The 17,333-nt window shown below is 48.5% G+C and overlaps 1 protein-coding gene and 6 non-coding genes across 7 annotated transcripts in view; 1 reads left to right on the top strand and 6 right to left on the bottom strand.

The window, feature by feature from the left end:
- LOC149332289 (silk gland factor 1-like) overlaps positions 1-17,333 on the top strand; it is a 343,245-nt gene that overhangs the window by 226,678 nt on the left and 99,234 nt on the right. The window lies entirely within an intron of this gene.
- On the bottom strand, positions 10,570-10,643 carry TRNAI-AAU (transfer RNA isoleucine (anticodon AAU)). Its single transcript has one exon. It is a non-coding gene; the product is annotated as a tRNA-Ile (tRNA).
- Positions 10,814-10,887, bottom strand: TRNAI-AAU (transfer RNA isoleucine (anticodon AAU)). The gene has a single exon. It is a non-coding gene; the product is annotated as a tRNA-Ile (tRNA).
- Positions 11,058-11,131, bottom strand: TRNAI-AAU (transfer RNA isoleucine (anticodon AAU)). The gene has a single exon. It is a non-coding gene; the product is annotated as a tRNA-Ile (tRNA).
- On the bottom strand, positions 11,302-11,375 carry TRNAI-AAU (transfer RNA isoleucine (anticodon AAU)). Its single transcript has one exon. It is a non-coding gene; the product is annotated as a tRNA-Ile (tRNA).
- TRNAI-AAU (transfer RNA isoleucine (anticodon AAU)) lies at positions 16,923-16,996 on the bottom strand. Its single transcript has one exon. It is a non-coding gene; the product is annotated as a tRNA-Ile (tRNA).
- On the bottom strand, positions 17,167-17,240 carry TRNAI-AAU (transfer RNA isoleucine (anticodon AAU)). Its single transcript has one exon. It is a non-coding gene; the product is annotated as a tRNA-Ile (tRNA).

Below are 17,333 nucleotides of genomic sequence, written 5' to 3'. Positions count from 1 at the left end.
TACTACAGATAAAGAAATACCTAATTACCGTACTACTACTACAGAAAGTTACTACAAAGCAACAGAAAATTTGTCGTTACGACAAAACCGCAAAATATTCTGTCGTATATTTTACATGGTCCTGTCGTTTCTGTTTTTTTTTCCACTGAGAATGAAAAAAATTGTGAACACTCATATGCCATCATTACTTACAGAACTAACGTAAGATATAAAAGAATTGAAGCGAAATAGGTATTCAAAAGAGTCGATAACTGGCATAAGACGCAGCCAAAAGTCTTACGTCGTCACATTACTATCATCAGCATCATCAGCCTGACTACTCCACCCACTGCAGAGCGAAGGCTTCTTCTCCCTTATTTCTCCAATTTAGCCTGTACATGTACTGTGCCAACCACGGTCACCTCGTCTCCACAAACATCTTAACCTCATCCGCCCACCTTTCTTTCTGCTGGCCCCTGCTATGCTTGCCATCTGCCCGTCGTTGCTATAGTGACGCTTTATTGTGAGATATCGGCATCAGCTTTCACGGCCTATACACAGTACACAGTACCTATATATTTATATAAAATTTATTATTGAATCTAGACAGGTGAGCAATAATTCAGATAGGGTGTGAGGCCGAGAGAACTTTTAATTAGAGTGTGTAATAAAACCAACCACCACAGGGAAACTGCCAGTGTCGCCATTCAGTCTGTGCACCTTCGTGACGTCATGCGACTCTCCAGTGCTGTCGTTTCGAAAATTGGGTCATAGAGAACCACGCTGCGAAAAATACCTCATGTTGGTGTAATTAAACCTGCTTTCGAAACTTCATGCTGTGATAGCGATTGCGTAAGATTTATTTGAGGGAAGGGAACGAAGTCAAGATTTTGATGCTACACTCTAAGAACTGATACTCTCTATGATAGAGTATACCGGCTACTGTACTCTCTCTAGCAGCAGTTTACTCCGCCCAAACTGCCTAAGGAGTGAAACGACTCCTTCGGTAAAGAGTAAAACTGCGAGCGCACTCCCTCTAGGGCCTGAGGGAGTTGGAGGTTGTTTATTTTCTTAGCTTTTGTACTGCAGCGGAGCCATATATATAGTGACCTGTGACTCGCATCTCATGCAAACTAGTGATAAGCAAAAACAACCAAACAAGAAAGTGCGCTGTGCTCCGCCCACAGAGCCAGACCTTGTACATAACCGATACGTGCAGAGTACACTTTGGAGATTATTGCGTTGCATTCATACAGCATATATTTGATTTGATTTCAATGGATTTTACGTCCCAAAGCAACTGCACTGACATCGCGACATCCCAAAGCAAAGTGCACTAACATCGCGCAGTGCATGAGGCTTTGGAGTTTCGCATTCATCGAAATGCGACCGCCGCGGGGTTCTGAATAGTCTATACCATTCAGCGAAGTCATGCACTTCCGTAGAATGCGTTTAAGAAGAGACTGTCATGGTAACTGTCGCAATTTATCCTAAACATTAGTTTATTGCTGTGTGAATATATTTTATGCCCTTCGGAACCGCCTTTCACATTTTGCAACATCTATTTCAGCACAACAACCTCCAAGAAAAAGCGGTTCGCAGAAACGAGCGATGCTTCTGTTAAAGGAAAACACTTCTGTCAGATCCCGTAAACCTTCGCGGTCGACGGCGAAACATTAGTCTAAACACTTTATATGGCATTCCTACTACGGTATGAATGATCGACGAGTGCTCTAGGGAAGCTACACATCATTTTAATACGAATAATAGTGCATCAGGACACCAGTTAACTCGTTCGCGAAGGGCGAGTCAACTGACTGTGCACCATGAAATTGCTGTCGAGTAAAGATTTACCGTGGCGTTCAGATGTTGCCTTTACTGTTTCATCATTTACTGAGCTGTGCCAACTCTAACCAGCCAGCGATCTACCAATTTAGAGAACAGAACTCGCGACATATACGCACGAAACTGCCGCTGGACTCAAAATGTTACCATATACAACTACTGAAAAGCATTACCCCTCGTCCCAGGTATAGTCGAGAGGTAGCGCACTCGGCTCGCAATGCCGAGTTTCCCGGTTCGAATCCTCCCTCCGGCGCAGCTTTTTTTTTCCCAGCCATCCGTAATAAAGGAGTGTTTCTACTCCTGCAGAGGGAGTGCGCCTAGCAGGAGTGCGGCGACTCTGGATAAAGGAGTGAAATATGGGACAAGCGTATACTCCATCGAAAGGAGTTCCCCGCACTCTTTTTGTTCTTAGAGTGTAAAACTGTTGAGTAATAACAGTGCGATTTGAAACTGGGACGAAGGAAGGCAGACGATGACGCTTTTGTCACTGTTGCGTGCCCATATAGATGATCCATTAGCCAGTGGAAGTATTCAGAGAATCCGCATATGAAACGAAGTGAGAACTGATTAACGCTTTTACATCAGTAAAACGGGCTTTTCGGAGTTTAATACTTCACCCGCAGGGCGAGAAGCACGTTCGCATTAGGAATACACGCACACATGGACGAACACTGCTTTTGCTTCTCTTATGTATACATTATAACGATGTAATATCAGGAGCAACTCGTGTTTAATTCGCTTATGGGAGCCCTTGTTTCTTCGTGCCTGGCAACTCTTATGTTTGACCTACTCGTGCGTCACCCTAGAGATGACCTTCAGGATTACGCGAAAAAAAAAAGGCACTTTCAGATATGAAACTTCGATATGGCTTCCCAATTACATTAATCGAGCTTTCAAAGCACGCACAGTGTTTCTTAATTTTATTTCTGCAGCGCATTTCTGGTTATAGCTACAGTATTTAGGCTGTACAACAGCCTCGACGCATAGTCGGAATTTCCGCATATGCTTCACTTTTTTCTAATGCCGCCCCGTTTGCACGGCGCAGATTTCAATTGAGCAGAAGCCGAAAAACAGATCTCTCGTTCGTTAATACATTTCTCCCATTACCTGCATTCCCGCGCAAGGCATTGATTGGCGCCCTCGGCGTGCACACTTCGTGCCGCCCGTTTCGGAACGGCGCGGGGAATTTGCACAATGGGCGTATCTACCGTGCGGGACAACTGCGCATTTTTTTTTTTCTCGATCTCCAGAGCGCTCCTGGCTTCATTGTCCCAGTTCACCACATGGCGTGTGCCTAAAGACCGGCAGCGCGTCTACCGAGCCCCACCCCGCGCACGATACGAGACGGATACGCTGTTTGCCCTCGTCCGTCTATACCTGCTGAGCATGTGGCGTTGTTCTCTATGCATAGCGTGCGCGGTACAGGGTGCGGACGCGCTTTTCCCGCTGGCACGAGATGGCGCCACGTTCAGTGCCAGCACGCGAAAGCCATCTGTCCTTTACGTCCGAACATTAAAGTGCAAAGACAGCCTTGGTATTCGCGGACGTGCGTAGCGTGTTCACCTTTTCCTGAGATGGCGTTGATTCAGCAATGAAGTGAACTAGGCGAATTTATATGGCTTCGTGATTGGAATGTGTGTGGGCGTGCCAGAGAGAAAGAGAGGGGGGGGGGATATTTACTGAGAGGGGAGGAGACTATGAAAGAAAGAAGAGCTGTCATGGTTGCAGTCGTGGTGGACACCTCTATTGCGCTGTGTGGGAACAGCTGAAAGGGGTGGAAGAGGAGAGAGGAAAAGAAGAAAAGGTAGATACCATGCATGGCCAAAGCAGTGGTTGGATATGGGTACAATCCACTCATGAGGAGGTTTTCGCCAAAGCTTTCAGTGCCTGCTACGCGGCTACTCGAGGGTTCATTGTTAATTGAATCCGAAAAACATAAACTTCGATTCTAAGCGTGCCCTAACGGAGTTTAAGCAGAACGGAAGGAATAATCTAATTAGTGTAATGTTCAGAGTAGTAGCGGAACCAAGAACAAGACACAGAAGAAAAACAGACAGTTTTTTATGTCTTTTCCTTGCGTTACGCTTTTGAATATATTTGTTATGAAATATGTTTGTTATGAATATGTTTGAATATATTTGTTATGAAATATGTTATATATATTTGTTATGGAGGCGAAATGCAAGAACGCCCGTGTGTTGTGCGATGTCAACGCACTTTAAAGATCCGAAGTGGTCTAAATTAACCGTAAGCTGTCAACTACGGCGTTCTTCATAGCCCAAGTGCAGCTTCAGGACATTAAACACCACATACAATGCTATTCGTTCTTAACCACTGTTGTATCGGCCGCTGTGTCATTGTGCGGGCTACACACTGCGCAAGCGTGAAGTTTTCTTTGTACCTCGCCAGGTCCCCCCTTTCCATTTCCCCTCTCCCCTGCTATACTATATAATCACCCTCTGTTGCAATAAACGTTGGTTTTTCGCTTGTCTCGTTCCCAGGCGTGTACGCTCGTTCCGTTCCTGCCGTGGCCTATCGGCCGCGGCTATGTTACAGTGGCGACGAGTCAAAACGACACCCACGCTGTCAAGGCAGACCAAGACGCTCCAGCCCTGAAGACAGCACTGCCAGCGACTTCCATGGCCTTCCAGATGCTCCCGAGCTTCGACGAAAGCACAGATAAGTGGAAGCCGTACTTGATCAAAGTGGAGGCGTATTTCGAAGCAAATGGCATCGCTGAGTCAAGTAAGAAGAGAGCACTTCTTGTGGCTGCACTGAGCACGCAGACTATTCAGATCCTTGCCGGAAGGGTGGCTCCTCAGGCGCCGAACTCTTTGAGTTATGATGAAGTTATCAAAGCCCTGAATGAATACTATGACCCAAAACGGAATGAAATTTCGGAGAGCTACAAATTCTTCAGTCGTTGCCAACTGGAGGGAGAATCTATTCAGGCTTTCCTCGTCGAGATCCGCCGCATCGGAGACAACTGCAACTTCGGCAGTTGCCTTGACAGGATGATCCGAGATAGAATTGTCTGCGGTGTACGCTCAGGTGCAGTACGGAAACAACTCCTGGCAAAGAAAGAGTTAAAACTAGACGAAGCCGAAGCGATAGCGATAGCTGCTGAAGCCGCGGAAAACGATGCGAAAAAAATTTCTCCAGAAGCAACACCACTACTGAAAATGCAAGCGCGACGCCGGCCAACACCGAGACAAAGCGCCGAAAATGCAGCGTGTCGGCAATGCGGCAGATGTGGAAGCTTGAAGCATGACGCTAACAGCTGCAGCTGGGCCAAATCGCGCTGTTATCACTGTGGTCAACGTGGACATCTCGCAAAAATGTGTCCCAATCGCCGTGACAAGCTACTCGGGGCTGCTGCACCTGCGCCTCGTGGCCAAACATTAACAGTGCAAGAAACCACTTCGGAAGATTGCTATGAAAATGCTCATATCTGGACTTTGCTGTCGGCGCGAACGAAGTGTCTCGAGCCGCCACTTCGCCGCACATTCAATTGGGGCGGTGTAGAACTGGCAATGGAAGTAGACACAGGATCACCAGTATGCGTCATAGCGCGACAGGTTTTCGATAAGCATTGCAAACACTGGCCAAAATTGAAGCCTTCACATCTGAAACTTTCGTGCTACGCTGGAAGGCTGCCTGTGTTAGGCGAGCTTCAGCTAGTTGTTGCGCACCAAGGTGTGTCAGTTGAATGCACACTCATAGTGCTAGACTGCAACGGACCAAGCCTGTGCGGGCGAGACCTATTAACCCTGCTGGATAGAGCCGGAGTTCCGGTACTGCAAGTCAGTAGAGGTGAAGTGCCAGTGGTGGGAGAAGCCATCAGCCGCATCAATGCCTTACGGAGCAACTACGAGGATGTATTCTCGGAGGAATTGGGCCTGATTAAGGGACCCCCAGCCAGCTTGGTGCTGAGGGACGGTGCAGTTAGCAAGTTTTGCAAGGCAAGACCGCTTCCGTACGCGCTCCGCGACAAAGTGGCAAAAGAGTTGGATCGGCTAGTGTCGCTAGGCATAATATCTCCCATAAAACATTCGGACTGGGCGACCCCCATAGTACCAGTGCTTAAAAAAGATGGCACAGTGCGGATTTGCGGGGATTTTAAAGCCACCTTGAATCAGGTTTGTGCACTTGAGCAGTATCCCCTTCCGGTGATTGAAGACATGTTCGCGTCGTTAAGCGGTGGTGAAGTTTTTAGTACACTCGACTTGAAAGACGCCTACAACCAGGTGCCACTAGACGAAGCTTCACGCAAGCTGTGCGTGATTAATACGCACCAAGGGCTCTTCTGTTACAACAGGCTGCCGTTCGGCATTTCCTCTGCTCCTGCTATATTTCAAAGGAAGATGGACACCATTCTAGCGGGCCTTCCTGGAGTTCAGGCATACTTAGATGACGTGCTTGTGTCTGAAAAGGCGGGAGACAACGGAGCTCGGCTGGAAACTGTGTTGCAGCGATTTCGAGAGCACGGCGTAAAGCTGCGATACGACAAATGCAATTTCAGCCAGCCATCGGTTACTTATCTGGGACACCGTATCGATCGTCTCGGTCTTCACCCGACGGAAAAGAACGTGGAAGCTATCATGAAAGCACCGAGCCCTCGTAACGTGAGCGAGCTGCGTTCGTTCGTCGGAATGATAACATTTTATTCAAGGTTTCTGCCGAACATGTCAACCGTGTTGTCCCCGTTATACCAGTTACTGGAAAAGAATACGCGATGGCAGTGGAACCACCCCCAGGAAACAGCGTTCGTCAAGGCCAAACAGTGCCTCAAGGATGCCGAAGTGCTTGCCCATTTTGACCCGTTAAAGGAGCTGAAGCTAGAGTGCGACGCTTCGCCACACGGCATTGGCGCAGTTCTGTTTCACACAGTAGGCAGCGTCCACAGACCGATCGGATTCCGTTCAAGGACTCTAACTAAAGCCGAGCGGAATTACTCGCAACTCGAGCGTGAGGCGCTGGCACTAGTTTTTGGGGTCACCAGATTCCGAGACTATCTGTTGGGCCGTGAATTCACCTTGGTTACAGACCACCAGCCTCTCCTTGGATTGCTAAGACCCGACCGCCCGACACCCTCTATGGCTGCAGCCCGCATTCAGCGTTGGGCACTCTATCTCGGAGGATATCGGTACAAACTTCAGTACACTCCCGGAAGACAACTGCTGAACTCGGACGCCCTCAGCAGGCTTCCTCTGCAGTCGCCCGGTCCTAGTATGGAGCCCCAAGAGCCGCAAGAGTACGTTTTTTCTTTGGAAAGCCTGGACGAAGGCACCGTTACGACACGAGAACTGAAGGAACTCACAGCTGTCGACTCGACACTAAATCGCGTCAAATATTACGTGCTACACGGTTGGCCGAAAAGCTTTAAAGGCCTTGAGCCGTGCCTGGCGGTATTTTTTGACCGTCGACTTGAGTTGTCCCTGGCACATGGGTTAATTTATTGGGGACATCGAGTGGTTATACCTGCCGGTGCACGAAAACGATTGCTGCAGCTGCTGCATGACACCCACCAAGGGTCTTCGCCGATGAAATCCATTGCGCGATCGTTGTTTTGGTGGCCAGGCCTTGACCGAGAGATTGAGGAAATGTCGGCGCAGTGCAAGAATTGCATCGACAATTTGCCCATGCCGCCAGCCGCTCCACCAGCAAGCTGGCCACAAACGTTTGAGAAGTGGTCGCGCATCCATGTGGATTTTGCCGGACCGATAGAGGGCAAAATGGTGCTTGTGCTAATCGATTCGCACACCAAGTGGATAGAAGCAATCCCTCTGAAGCACGCTACCACGACAGCTACAATCCACTGTTTGCGGGACATATTCAGCCGACTTGGCGTGCCAAGAACGATCGTTTCCGATAACGGAACACAATTCACTAGTCATGAATTTGCAACATTTGTCGAGAACAACAACATATCTCACGTTAGGACCGCCCCCTTCCACCCGCAATCTAACGGGGCTGCCGAAAGAGCAGTCCGAACGGTGAAAGATGGTCTCCGGAAGTTGAGGCCTGGCAAATTGGAGCACAAACTTATGCGTCTACTGCTCAATTACAGAAGGACGCCCCAGAAGAGCGGCAAGTCGCCATCAGAGATGCTTCTAGGATACCAGATTAGATCGCGCCTGGATACGTGTTTCCCGAAGGGTAGTGGAGACGCACCGTTGGACAGCCAGGAGTGGCTGCCCCAACTAAAGAGCCGTGTGCACGTTCGCAACTATGGGACAGGAGACAAATGGATACCAGGTCATGTGAAATCTACTTCTGGGACCAGAATGGTTACAGTAGAAACACCTGGAGCAGTTGTCCGGCGGCACGTGGACCAGGTACGTCTTCGGCATGCAGGAAAGCAGTCACCCGACACTGCGGAAGAGGCACACCCCGACGGCGCTACAGAAACACAGTCACCCGACACTGCGGAAGACGCGCGCCCGGACGGCGATACATTCAGGCCAGAGGAATCTGCATCACAGCTCGATATGAGACTGGAAGGATCTACTTTGCCGCCTGCAGTTGGGGATCATCATGCTGACGGCGCATTCCCGGCACTTCCGTCATCCGGAGCAGTAGTGCCAAGCGAACCCGCTCAAGCCTTACGACGCTCGACGAGGACGAGGAAACCAGTTGACCGATTTTAGGAGGAAGAAGTGTTGTATCGGCCGCTGTGTCATTGTGCGGGCTACACACTGCGCAAGCGTGAAGTTTTCTTTGTACCTCGCCAGGTCCCCCCTTTCCATTTCCCCTCTCCCCTGCTATACTATATAATCACCCTCTGTTGCAATAAACGTTGGTTTTTCGCTTGTCTCGTTCCCAGGCGTGTACGCTCGTTCCGTTCCTGCCGTGGCCTATCGGCCGCGGCTATGTTACAACCACCGACTAGTTCAAACGGAAATTTCGCTTTTCTTTTTTCTCACCATCGTTGGAATCCAAGTAACTGGACCTGATGAAAGACATAACAGTGAAAAAAAAAAAAATCTTACGCACGCTTTGCATAGACTCAATAAATACCCGTCCGAAATGGAAGGAATTTCCGAAACACTATCTCTGTTCTCACTCGCCACGTCATGTACCCCTTGGCTAAAACATTTTAGATCCCAGGAGGTTTACTTCTCAACCACAACGTGTGACTTCTAATGCATCTCGAGCGATCAAAATCTCCTAAAGATAACAAGATAATTGTTATAGCCCCTTCCAGAGGGTAGGACTTTCACGAATGCTACACAGGGTCATTTTACGTACTCTTTTGAGTACGTTGTATCCCGGTAAACCAAAATCCGCATATCAATACATTGACGGAGGGAACAACGTACAAATTAAGTCTTTGTACAACCGCTTCCTCGAAACCGACAAAAGGAATTGAGGGTTAAAACGAACAAGTAGGAAACGAACAGTCAAATACATCTAATGCATTGACAACCCTGATCTGTCAAGTAATCCGTTGTTGAAGTTGCGACAGGCCTTCTGGGAATCAGTGAGCACAACGGCGTTGGGGTTAGATGCTACAGCTAATGCAATAGCTGCCTCCTCTGCGTGAGTGGGGTTAGATGTTTTCATCGAGGCGCAGTTCACCATCGATCCTGAAGGCGTTGAGACCACTACAGTCATGACTGCATTCTTTGGTACTGCTGCGTCCACGTAAAGGGTGTTAGTCAGCTTGTCCCATTTCTTCTGCAGGGCTTCCCCTCATGCTTTCCTCCTCTCGATGTTATATGCGGGATGCATATTCCGCGGAATGGGGTGCACGTTGATGCGTCTCCTCACATCGTGTGGGACCTCTTCCCTTTGGTCAATTGTATAGGGCTTATTAACATGGATTTTTTCGAGGGGTTCTCTGCCGGGTTTTGTAAGTGAGAGCCTATTCAGTTGTGAGAGCCACTGTGCTTCCCACATCTCTTTGAAGGTATTATGTACTCCTAGAGCCATGGGCTTGGCCGTTGGCGTGGAGTTTGGTGGCTCCAGTGCCGTCTTGTAGGAGCAGTGGGAGGCCATTCTACTCAGCGATGATCCTGACCGTCAGCACTGGCTGGTGGGGAGGGCCAGCGCAGCAGCAACAGCCAGTGGACTACCGGACTAGGCGGCCCACCCACATGTTCTAAGAATATCCAGCAAATAAAGATGTTTTGAACCAATCAATCAATCACCTAATGCATGAATCCCCGCAAACACGGACGATCAGACACATTACAAGGCACAGGGATGCTCGGTAAAGCATGAACTAAATTTACTTGCAAGAATGCACGCACATTGGGGTGTGTAGCGTCCCGGAGAAACGTGAAACGTGAAACCATCTGTCGGGCATACAGGTGGAATAAACCAAGGCCGCCGGCGCTTACAGGCTGGAAAAGGTTGTCACGCCTCATTGATTCATTAGACGAACGCTGCACAAAAGTTGCGAAAACTCTGTGGAAACTTCGGATATAAAGTCTTGTGCAATGAATAATTTGCAGTGCATAATAAATCTTAGCGAGAAACAGATTGCGTGCGGTTGCCCTGCCAAGAAATCGAGACCATGGGGCACAAAAGTCTGAGAATAGCGCTGAAGAGTTGACACGCAGTCTTAGACGGCCGGGTAATGGGCCAATTTTTCAAAACGCAAGAGTACGGTGCTAAATTGCATACATCATTTCTTGCTTCTTCGTCTGTATGCAGGAACTCGTTACTGTAAGAAGTTGGTTTAAATACTCATCTGTTCCGAGTACTTCTGTGCTAAGCTATGGGAGATAAACAAAAAAGTGGCTTGCGCAGGGATCGAACCTACGACCTTCGCGTTATTAGCACGACGCTCTAACCGACTGAGCTAGCAGGCCGGGCAACGGGCCAATCTCTCAAGGAGCACCAGTATGGTGCGAAACTGAGCATACCTGCATTTAATTTCTTGTTGCTTCGTCTATGCGGAAACTTGTTTTTGTAAAAGGTTGGTTTAAATGCTCAGCTGTGCAGACCATTACTGCAGAAAGCTGTAGAGCAAGAAAAAAAATGGCCTGCGCAGGGATCGAACCTACGACCTTCGCGTTATTAGCACGACGCTCTAACCGACTGAGCTAGCAGGCCGGGCAACGGGCCAATCTCTCAAGGAGCACCAGTACGGTGCGAAACTGAGCATACCTGCATTTAATTTCTTGTTGCTTCGTCTATGCGGAAACTTGTTTTTGTAAAAGGTTGGTTTAAATGCTCAGCTGTGCAGACCATTACTGCAGAAAGCTGTAGAGCAAGAAAAAAAATGGCCTGCGCAGGGATCGAACCTACGACCTTCGCGTTATTAGCACGACGCTCTAACCGACTGAGCTAGCAGGCCGGGCAACGGGCCAATCTCTCAAGGAGCACCAGTACGGTGCGAAACTGAGCATACCTGCATTTAATTTCTTGTTGCTTCGTCTATGCGGAAACTTGCTTTTGTAAAAGGTTGGTTTAAATGCTCAGCTGTGCAGACCATTACTGCAGAAAGCTGTAGAGCAAGAAAAAAAATGGCCTGCGCAGGGATCGAACCTACGACCTTCGCGTTATTAGCACGACGCTCTAACCGACTGAGCTAGCAGGCCGGGCAACGGGCCAATCTCTCAAGGAGCACCAGTACGGTGCGAAACTGAGCATACCTGCATTTAATTTCTTGTTGCTTCGTCTATGCGGAAACTTGTTTTTGTAAAAGGTTGGTTTAAATGCTCAGCTGTGCAGACCATTACTGCAGAAAGCTGTAGAGCAAGAAAAAAAATCGCCTGCGCCGGGATCGAACCTACGACCTTCGCGTTATTAGCACGACGCTCTAACCGACTGAGCTAGCAGGCCGGGCAACGGGCCAATCTCTCAAGGAGCACCAGTACGGTGCGAAACTGAGCATACCTGCATTTAATTTCTTGTTGCTTCGTCTATGCGGAAACTTGCTTTTGTAAAAGGTTGGTTTAAATGCTCAGCTGTGCAGACCATTACTGCAGAAAGCTGTAGAGCAAGAAAAAAAAATGGCCTGCGCAGGGAACGAACCTACGACCTTCGCGTTATTAGCACGACGCTCTAACCGACTGAGCTAGCAAGCCTTTTTTTTTTTTTCTTTATTACCGACTTGGCCGGGCAAACAAAACAAAAATACAATGACATGACAATAAAAGCACAGGTCAGTTTCTAGCTAGTGCACGATGATAAAATGGGTTAAATGATTTTAGTTGATCGAGGACAGGCAGCCACTCAGGCTGAGGAGCTTGCTGTCCGAAAACTTCCTGAGTATACATGATGCTCTCAATGAAATACTGATGAGCCGGATTCACAACAACATGTTCATGCCTGACATCCATTCGTGTACGCCATAGGCTGTGCATGCAGAGCAACATTAGCAGGTCGCAAGGCACTTCACCTGGCTCTGCACATGGTAGGAAGCGTATTCCAAAAGGAGTCAGGGGGAAATCTTTTTTCAATGTGCGCTTCAACACATCCCAAAGAAAAACAGCGTCATGACAGTCGAGAAAGATATGTTCTATAGTTTCCACTTTCTTGCAAATAAGACACTCTACTGACCAAGGCACAAAAAGGCCTTTGCTTTGCAACCATGGCTTCACTGGGAGGGTTCCAGTATGCAATTGAAAAAAGAAAGAACGCACTGAAGGCTTCACCGGCATTCTTTTGACTCTTTTTAGCACATCCCTTTCGGGACCCAGAAGATAAGCACTGCGATAAACAGGCACTGGCAGAAACACATCAAGCAGGTCCTTGTACATCTTTTTCCTTGTTACAATGGTTAGATACTCATCGGAAAATTTTGACCGAAGAATACGGACTGCTGCAACAACTTCTTGCAAAAAAGCACTTAACCCACTCCGCCCTGCAGACATAGTTGACACAACATAATCAGGCATTGATTCTGACAATCGCACTTGTATAACAGTTCGCAGAAAATCATTATCTTGACGCATGAAAAAGAATCTAGTGACTATCTGTCTCAGAAATAAATTTGACAACCCTAGCCCCCCGTTCCGCACCTTGTGGAACAGATTGCATCGGCTGGTACGTTCCCATGTTGACGCCCAAATAAATGTTGCAAACACTCTGTGCAACCTTTGCACTGAAGTCCTTGGCAAAGTTAACGCTTGCAGAACGTAAAAAATCCTCGCTACTAAAAACATGTTGCACACCGTAGCTCTTGCGAACATGGAAAAGTTGTGACCGCCCCATTTGCTTGTCTGAGCTTTGTCTCGCTCGGTTTCATGGGCCCAATATTCTTTGCTTTCTCTGTAGTTGGTTAGCGGCACGCCGAGGTACTTTACTGGCGTGTCTACCCACTTCATTCGACAGAATACTTCTGGCGTGGCCTGCCACTTTCCATGCCAAAAACCAAAACATTTCTGCCAGCTTATCGCACAGCCACTTGCATCACAAAAATTTACGGCTTCTCTCACCACTTCTTGCACGCTTTCCTGGTCTCTGCAGAACACTGCTATATCATCTGCATATCATCTGCACTTCATTATGACAAAAGGCGTAACCTCGAATGTTTTGCGTAGTTAACAGCTTTAAACAAAAGGGCTCCAGGTAAAGTGCAAAAAGCAGTGGAGAAAGAGGGCAACCCTGCCTCACTGACGACAAGACAGGAATATTATTACTAAGGCAGTTATTAATTATGAACCTTGATGTACAGCCATCATAAACCATTTTCACGCCATCAGTGATGATACATCCTACATTCACATGTTCCAAAAGCACGAACAAAATTTCATGCACAACTTTATCAAACGCCTTATGCAGGTCCAGTTGCATCATGGCAACACGACCCTCCGTTGCATCACAGCATTCAAGGACACTTCTAGCTACGTGTATGTTAGTACAAATGGATCTGTCTTTTATGCCGCAGGTCTGGTGTGGGCCAACAAGGGTTTTAATTACTGTTTGGAGTCGTCCGGCTAGCACTTTCATATAAATTTTGTAGTCTACGTTAGTTAAGCTTATTGGGCGGTAACACTCAACTGACTGCAACCTACTCGGGTCGTCCGATTTTGGTATCAACACCACGTGGGAAGTTCGAAAAGACGGCGGAGTTAACTTTCTTTCGTAACACTCGTTTATTACGCGCTGTAATGCTATTGCCATTTCTGTTTTCAAAGCCTTGTAAAGTGTGGCACCGAGGCCGTCCGGCCCAGGCGACTTGTTCAAGCTCAGCTGCTGTATTGCAGCTTCGATTTCTGCTGCCGTTATGGGCTCCTCAAGTACCTGCGCCAGGTCCTCCTCGACTCTTGGCATTAGCGACAGGAATGCAGTTTTGTAATGTTCAACATCAGGCGTTTTAAGGCTGAACAAGTTTTGGTAATATTCCAGAAACGCCCTTTCAATCACCTCAGATTCGGAAGTTACGTCATTGCGATAACAAATTTCCTTTATCTCTTTCGAAACTGCATACTGTTTTTCGTCGCTGAGCGCCCTTTTTGTGGGCGTCTCCCCAAGCCAAAATCTTTCGCTGCGTGCCCTTATCACAGCACCCCGATATTTCGTTTCATCTATTAGTTCAAGCTTAGTTTTGGTCTCTTTTATTTCTTGTCTGTACAACCCCGGCTTGACGCCTTCCATGCTGAGCATGAAATCAAGCTCGGTACGAAGTTCCTTTTCTTGCTGTTTTTCTTTACGCTTTAAAACACATGCTATTTCTATAGCGGCCACTTTCACATCGCATTTAAATTGTTCCCATGTTTGTATAAAGTCTGTCTCTTTTTCTAACAAGCTTTTGACTGAGTCTTTTAGTTTCTTGCTAAACTCGTCATCCTCCAACAATGAGTCATTAAATTTCCATAATTCCCAACTAAACTTGACAGTCCTTTTCCTCTCCCCAAGTGTGATCACGACTAAAGAATGATCACTGAAGCTGACGTGCACAGTCTGGTACTGGGAACACAAGGGCACAACCTCAGAAGAAGCAAATTCTGTCCAGCCTTGCGTGACTAACGCCTTGGAAATGCGTGTACTGTGCTTGTTCTGAACCTTGCATTATAATGCCAATATCTTCCAATTCTGCTTCATTAATCATCTCAGACAGTAGCTCGGCACTCGTGTCCTGCAGGGTTTTGTTGCTTGTTCTATCTTCAGGTCTACACACGCAGTTGAAATCTCCAAGCAATAGTACACGCTTTTCTGTCAGCAGGAAAGGTTGAACACGGCGAAAAAAGGCATCTCGTTCGGGAATTCTATTAGGTGCATATACACACACAGCTCTCCACTCTACACCAGAAAAGTAAAAATCGCATGCTACAATCCGGCCACTTTCACAGGAAAATACAGTTTCCACAGCGACTTTGCCGTTTCGAGTTAAAATCAGACACCCTCCCGACTTTCCTTTTGCATGGCACACGCAAACACTGAACTGTGCACGGTAAATTTCTGCCATCGCATCTGTCAACTCTTCGCTTTCAATTTTTGTCTCTTGAACAGCCAACAGATCGATTTCGTTTTCGAACAAGAGACGTTTAAGCTGATTTTGCCTTCTTCGCGCAGAAAGACCTCTAACGTTCAGTGTGGCAATACGCAAGCTAGATGTTAGTTGAGGCGCCATCTAAATGGTTGGGATTCACCGCTCTCAAAGTGACATCGGTTTGCAGCTCACCTCATCAAAAATCCTTCCAGCTTGCAAAGTACGGCGGTGTCTGCACTGAACCCGATCGAAGACCGGGTTACCAACACGAAGACCCTGCAAGGCACCTCCGCTAAGGCGGAGGGACACCCGACGAAGTCCTACGATCAGGAGGGATGTTCGGCTTGGGCTTGTAGGCCGCACGTCGAACAGGAGGCGCTTTGGGAAGAGGTTCCTCATGGTCCGTCCCGTCATAGCTCGTCGCCTTGTCATCAGCTTCGTCGTGCGTCCTCTTCGCTGGCAAAGTTGACGCCGCGGGCATCTTCGTGTCAACGTCCTTCTCGACGGTCGATTCCAAAACCGTCTCAGCTGCACCTACCGCAGCATCATCTGCTTTTCCCGCGTCCGCCTCAGTTCTGGTGTCAGGAACAGGTGGTTCTTCTGAGTTGGCAGCCTCATGTTCCGTGGGAAGCGTTGCTTTTTCTGAGGCTATGCTTTTCGGTACTGCGTCTTCCCGACTCTCACGGGTCGCCTCTACTGCGTCGACTTCGTCCATAATATGCTCCTCAGTAGTATCCCTACGACCAGGACCAGCGACGGTAGCATATGTTCGCACGCACTGGGCGTCGTCGTGGCCGAAGCGACGACAGAGCCCGCAACGTGGCACACGGCACTCCCGACGTATGTGTCCGGTGCCGCGGCACCGGAGGCAGAGCGGAGCTCTGCCAGGAACGTGGACGAGTGCGACGTCCTCTCCAACACGCAGCTGGTGCGGTAAGTCCTCGATGGTAACGCCCACCTTCAGCTTCAATGTCACTGAGCGCGTAGTAGACGACTTGTCGACGCAGCCTTTGACTCTCCACTTGTCCCGAGTTATGTCGGTCACTTTTCCAAAAGCGGCCAGAGCTGCCTTCACGTCGTTGTCTTGCACGCCGTGTAGCAGCCAGAACAGCTTCAGCCTGACGCCCTGGTTGCATGGGTCAATGACCACACAGCGGTGGTCCTTGACGTTGAACGCCTCCGCCTGTAGCATTTTGTTTTTTCCTTCTTCATTGCAGAATGTCACGGCCCAAACATGATTCATCTGATATGCCCCGAGGGCAACCACTTCCGGCAGCAATGACAGACGCTCAAGAGCGTCACGAAAGTTTTCAACACGGTATGGCCTGGCTTGGACGTCGCCATGCAAAAAAACAGTATGCAAAACGCTCGAACCTGTTGGCAAATGCGGCAAAATCAGCTGGTAGTCCTCGTTCGGTTTGATCGTAGTCCTGATACCGCGGCCCGGCTGGGCCGCTAAATCCGCTCCTTGGGAGCCCATGACACACACGTCCGTCACGCTCGGTGGCCGGAAGTAGAATCCACTGAGCTAGCAGGCCGGGCAACGGGCCAATCTCTCAAGGAGCACCAGTACGGTGCGAAACTGAGCATACCTGCATTTAATTTCTTGTTGCTTCGTCTATGCGGAAGCTTGCTTTTGTAAAAGGTTGGTTTAAATGCTCAGCTGTGCAGACCATTACGGCAGAAAGCTGTAGAGCAAGAAAAAAAATGGCCTGCGCAGGGATCGAACCTACGACCTTCGCGTTATTAGCACGACGCTCTAACCGACTGAGCTAGCAGGCCGGGCAACGGGCCAATCTCTCAAGGAGCACCAGTACGGTGCGAAACTGAGCATACCTGCATTTAATTTCTTGTTGCTTCGTCTATGCGGAAGCTTGCTTTTGTAAAAGGTTGGTTTAAATGCTCAGCTGTGCAGACTATTACGGCAGAAAGCTGTAGAGCAAGAAAAAAAATGGCCTGCGCAGGGATCGAACCTACGACCTTCGCGTTATTAGCACGACGCTCTAACCGACTGAGCTAGCAGGCCGGGCAACGGGCCAATCTCTCAAGGAGCACCAGTACGGTGCGAAACTGAACATACCTGCATTTAATTTCTTGTTGCTTCGTCTATGCGGAAGCT

The sequence above is a fragment of the Amblyomma mixtum genome, chromosome 8 (assembly GCF_055824585.1).
Source record: "Amblyomma mixtum isolate Tamu chromosome 8, ASM5582458v1, whole genome shotgun sequence".
NCBI lineage: Eukaryota > Metazoa > Arthropoda > Arachnida > Ixodida > Ixodidae > Amblyomma > Amblyomma mixtum.
The sequence above is the reverse complement of the archived record's forward strand: the minus strand, read 5'-3'. Positions and strand labels throughout refer to the sequence as shown.